The following is a 6,266-nucleotide window of genomic DNA, read 5'->3' as shown; positions in this document are numbered from 1 at the left end:
TAAGATATAATTAATACATCATACTATGCTTTGTAATGCACAATAACATCATTGAATAGAACAGGATTGGACAAAATTAGAAAAAAATAACAAATGGGGACACTACAGGAATTGATCGACGTGTGTAGTCCACACGTTGACCGGTTCAGCTAAATCAGTCGACGTATGGGTTTAGACATCAACTAGTTTGGCTCTGCACCTGAATCTTGTTTCTTGAGATACCGATCGATGCCTAGTACCCCACACGTCGACCGATTTGAACTTCTTTTGCTCACGTGTTAGCCTAAATATGATATAAATGAGTCCCGAAAGCATAAATATAATAGAATACGACCACAAATAACTCCCGTTCATTTATATACATATATTAAGTGGCTTAATACATCAATAGAATTTTAACTAGTCTGGTTACATTATAATATGGCCACAAGGCTGTACATGGAATTAGAAATCCTAATGAGACCGCAAAAGAAAAAGAAAAAAAGTAGTCTCAAAACTATTTCTATCTGCAAGATGAGTATATGACATTTTTAATACAAGCTTGTAGCAAAAGAATTGCATAGCCTTTACAAATTTATCATTTACATCAAAATTATAACATCCAAAATAGACTACATGTCTAGTTTACAAAAGAAGCCATTGGGCTATCATGGGAGATGTTGTGGGTCATCCATTACCTCCTTTCTGGTTCCTAAAAATGATAATAAAGGGGTAAGCACAATGGCTCGATAAGATGTGCCTAAAATGTGTTTCTTAATGATTCTGTGAATCACACACAAAGTATAAAATAAAGAAAAGAGGGTCATGCTTATTTTGGGGAAAATAATCATCATCATATAAACCAAGTCCCGTGAATGCAATGAGATGCAATAGCAATACATTGCTAATGTCATTCTCCATTTTCTAAAATATTTGCTAACGCAACAACCGTCAAACCGTTAATGTAACCCGGCCCGAGGTGACTCCCTGACGCCATGAAAGAAGGATTGGCTAACTATCCTTAATCTAAGGTTACTCCTTAGCGTTATTTGGGGCCTAGGTGGCTCAACCATATGAGATATAAATTTGTAAATGGCAATATTCGATGTCAAAACGAGTCCTAGTCGAGTTAAAATTTCAAGTTACCATATCAAGATTGACATCGACTACGGAATTGGAAGGTTGTTCAGAAGAAGAAATACTGAGATCATCAAAAAAGGAAAGAAAAAACTTTTAGGAAGTCGTTTCCCATTTAGGACACAATACCTACAAGGTATATATTAGAAGTTACCAAAACACAGAATTTCCAAGTTCAATTTGGATTCTTTCAAGTGGGAACCAATACCATATTTGGGAACCGGTTCAAGAAGTTGTGATTCGAAAAAATTCAATTCTGTCTTTTGGGAATCGGTTCCACATCTTGCTACCCGTACCACTGCTGTTTCAGTTTTAGGCAACTTTGTCCTGAACAGTTTTAAACTTCCTATTTGGTTTAGAATTATACCAAAAAGTCTTATGCACGAAATTTCCTTTATTTTTAGAAGGAATAGGTCATTGAAAATTCTATATAAACATTGATACACATCTAGGTTTAGTATGACTTTTGTACTATCAATTCATTATTCTTAATAGCCTTAGTAAGATTATCTTTGCAGAAAATCCAAAAAATTTATCTGTCAGTTTTTTTAGAACATACACATAAACACAAGAGTGAGTTTAGAGTGTTTTTCAAATCCTGCTCGTGATCATACAATTGCATCTACAACGATAAGAGAAAAACAGATCAACTTCTATATCGAATTCAGATATTAAAGAACAGAAGTAAAAGCGATCACACTTTGAAAAGGTTAAAGCATTTAAGAAGTGTTGTTTGATCTACCTACTACTCTTTTATAAAGATCAAGCATAAGCCTGAGGTCAAGTTGCTTTTGTACGGGTTGTCGCAAAGCCAGAGGATTGTCAGCAATTAGTGTTTGGTAGAATGATAAGGTGTGAGCCAGAGTCAAAATTTAGTGTACTTTGTTTCAAACATAGTGGATCGGTTTACTTTAGACTGCACAGTTCACGAGGTTTTTCTCGCGCAAACAATTGACGCATTTTATTAACTGGGGTTTACTCGCTAAAAATCCTGGTGTCATCTCTAACTCTTTATTTTGCTTCTTTTATCTTGCATGGGATTAATTATTTAATTGATAAAATAATTAAAGTTAGAAAGACATAAGATCTGTTTCTAAAAATACAAAACTTTCTAAATATTCCGCTGCGTACAACTCATAAACCACGCATAGAGAAGTCTCCTTACGTTCCCTCTAGGTATCATTAACGTCATGGACATAAGGTGACCCTTTGCCGTCCAATTTTTGCAAGCTTCCTTTTTAAAAACCTTTCTTTCCAAAATCAACCTTCCATTCGAAAATTAAATTCCCGTTTCTTCACCTAATGTCAATTCATGGATGTTATATGCATTTCAATGTCATGCCAACATGAATTTTCTTCCATCAAACTTACAACCATACTTGCATGCATTGGGAGTAATTTAACACAACAATTATCATGCTCTCAATGTATTAACCATAGCATTTTGGGCATGTAAAACATGAAGTAGTATCAATTAAACACATAACTTCACTATAATTCATATAGGCTTGTAATTTAACACATTGAACACATAAAACACACCATCATGCTTCACACACATATATGCCTTAATAGTCATGAACAAAACTTACAATCTAACATGCTATAACACAATTACAATAGAAATAATTCACAAGAACCAAAGAAATTGGGGTTTAGAAACCCCTAGCTCAAAATCAAGCAAAAGCCCCAATATTGCCCCAAATTCAAAAATCCCAAAGTGGACCAAATGAAAATCGGCTCCGATCAAATCGGAGTTGTGATACCCCTCGATTCTAGAGCCACGGGTGATCAAGTCCGAGCACAGATCCGAGTGATACTAAACAATTAAGTATGTAAACAAAAATGAATTACAAGAAAAAATTTATAAGAAATTAAAGAATAAATAAGCTGAACGAAAACTAAATAAAAACCATTAACTTAATAAAGAAATCCTTAAGTTATAATATAGAAATAATCCTTCGACAAAACAAATCCAAATCCTCTAATACTATTACAACTCGGGAATCCATCCAGGACCCCTAATCCAACGTACTGTAATTAAAATAACTGAAGTAAACTCCAAAGCTAAAACCATGAAGTGAAATCCTACGTAGTCGGAAGAGTGAGTGACTGTCTCTGCTTAGCACGAACAAGCACTAAGCCTAGAACTATCGAACACCTGAAAAATAATAGTAGGTCAGGTCCACGAACAAGTTCTACTCTACTACAATCCAAACAGAGACCCGATACACAGATACATCCTAGACAACTTAACAATAACTAAATAGTCCATATATGTATAAATACACACTATAGGATTCTTATTAGTCCATAAGTCAGTCTCAACCTGAATAGAAGGTAACAAGCGAATCGCACATAAAGTGGGCATGTATACCTAGACCTACCAGGGGACCAGGTGTCAACTATGTCCAGTTATCCATCCTAGGCGATATATGCACCCTAACCATCGATCCTGAGACTCAAGCTCATATCATGGTACCATAATCATATATATATATATATATATATATATATATATATATATATATATATATATAAATCCATCCAAACCAAGGTATGTCATTCAATTGTTCATTGATTTGACACGAAATATAAGTAGGATTTAATATTGTAATTAATCGATTCCTTTATTCCAGAATAGGTAGAAATTAGCGTTTTGATCTAATCCGTACCTAATATGCCACCGTCCTATACTGGTGCATATAATTCTCAAAACAATCCAATAATTGATAAAACAGAATAAAGCAGTTTATCAATTAAAATCCAGAGAAGAGTATAATAAGAATAAAAAATATAAAGTGAGCACATTATACTGAAAAATATAGGAGTATATGTATAACCATCCATACAGTCCAAGAATTGATGAGATAAATATTCAATTAAAACATCAATTAATCCAGAATGAGCATAATAAAAATCTAATATGTACATGACCATATTTTGCATCCAATACAAGATTTAAAAATCATATCCAAGACATTTAACTTGTTAAAATAATATTCAGCAATTTAAATCCTCAATATCCATTAACAATATGCAACCTTGTTTAAATTTTCATAGAGTTCTAATCGTCAGCATATAGATTTAAACTATGTATTATGGGATTTTAATATGTCATGAACAATTATTTAAAATCCCCATAATCAACCCAAATCCGTTCTGAAACCCCAAAACATCTATATAGTGCTAAAAATCGTTAAAATCCATCACACAGGGAAATAGCCACCTCTTTCCATTAAAGAGCCGGTTCTTTCCTTAAAGAGTAGCCTCTTTGCTAAGTAGAGTCAGCTCTTTCCTCAAAGAGCCACCTCTTTGCAAAAGAAGTTGCCTCTTTGCCTACTACACATCTTTAGTTTCATCTCCAGCAACATTCGATGATTCCGTTCATCTATGTTAAGGTCCCTAGCCCTCTGTTCTAAGTCCCTGATAGTCCCAATTAATTATAAGAAGTAATTATACACCATTAACATGAATCAAAACAAGTTTATATTCAAGAAAAAAAAATCAAGATTAAATCAAGAACATATATTAACCATAAATACAGTTTTAATTCAATTCAATCATGCTTAATAGATCAATTTTAATGTCCGATTAAGTCCTGGAGATTATCTAGGCATGCACAGAACACAAGTCCAAGGGAAGGAGTAAGATATAGAACTTGCCTTTGAGATTTCGGATTAAAATCTCAACGTCGTTTTCCTAGATTTTTCGACGACTCAAGTTGTCGTCGAAACTCTTTGCTATACTGTCCTAGCCTACACACAGCCTCCCCTTCTTCCTCCTTGGTCTGGTCTTGGACTTTGGCCAAAACCCTAGCCTTATTCTCTCTCTCTTTTTTATCTTTCTCTCCTTAATCCTTTAATAAATACGTGAATAGGATTTTCTAAACCCTAAGGCAGACATATTGTGATGGCTCAAGTTTTTCAAACCGGTGCGTCAGTGATGAACCGAAAGTTGATTCGATAACGGATCCGAAATGCGGAAGCAAAAGATAAACCAAAGTCTCTATAGATATAAATCATCTCTAAAACACCAATGTGACCTTTCATGAAGTCACGGAGCTCAAAGAGAACAAAAGCGAAAAACAAAGGTCAAAACGGACAAAATATGTGAACCAAGGGGCAAAATGGTCAATTCCCAATTAAAATGATAAAATTGACTCTAAACAAGTCAAAGAAGGTGAATACAACCTAATCTAATTATTTCATAACATTCCAAGAGGTTCTATGAACTTTAGACAAGAATCCTACAAAATGCCCTTTCCCGGTTTAAATGAAAACTAACACTACCTCACTAAAGCATGAATAACTCTCACTGTAATTTGAATCTGATAATGGAATTGGTACCATTGGAAAGTTGACTCAAAATACATGAATTTGGGCTTAAGAATCACCCCATTTGGATTTTAAACATTTTTGAACGCTAGTTTTTGAGGTTTGCTTGGTTTGGTAGGCCAAAATAGGCCATCGGTCGACTGAACTGGAGTTTCGGTCAACCGAAACTCCTTGAAAAGCTGTTAAATGACCTGCTATGAACAAAATTTGTTAAGGCTTCACCCGAGCCTCAAATCCCAACATGATATTAGTCCAAAAACATGATTTTAAGCAATACAAACATGCTCGTAAGTGTACTTTATATGAAGAAACATGTTACAATGGCCCATGGCTCATTACACAATGTTTACAAATTTTGATATGCCAAACCTCCAAGGTTGATAAAAATACATCTTCAAATAGAATGTGGAACCACATTAGTACAAGTACTAAATTAAACATGTTTAGCCCTTGGCCTTTTGTCATACATATCAAATACATTGCAAGGAGTGTATTTAAATACACTTTACATGTCTAAAATCAAACATACACATTTTGACATATAAGGCTACAAGTGGCATTTCAAGCCAACCTTCACAAAAATGGAAACCTTCACATCCACAAACTGTCCAAGCATAATGACAGTCTCAACTTTAATCCCTGTACCTAAAAAATGTCCCCACTACATGGGTGAGTAACATAAAGTTACTCGTACGAAATGGGCATGCATCGACCTAACATTTTACAAGTTTATCACCTTAAGGTGAAACATGTTAAAGAGGCTTATGCCACCTAACGTCTATATCAAAATGAGGCTCAGGGAGCATCCTAAGC

This window comes from Cornus florida, unplaced genomic scaffold (genome assembly GCF_030987335.1).
Source record: "Cornus florida cultivar Cherokee Brave unplaced genomic scaffold, ASM3098733v1 CherokeeBrave_3.0.0_Hap2_Chr04, whole genome shotgun sequence".
Lineage (NCBI taxonomy): Eukaryota > Viridiplantae > Streptophyta > Magnoliopsida > Cornales > Cornaceae > Cornus > Cornus florida.
This window is presented reverse-complemented; position numbering follows the sequence as displayed.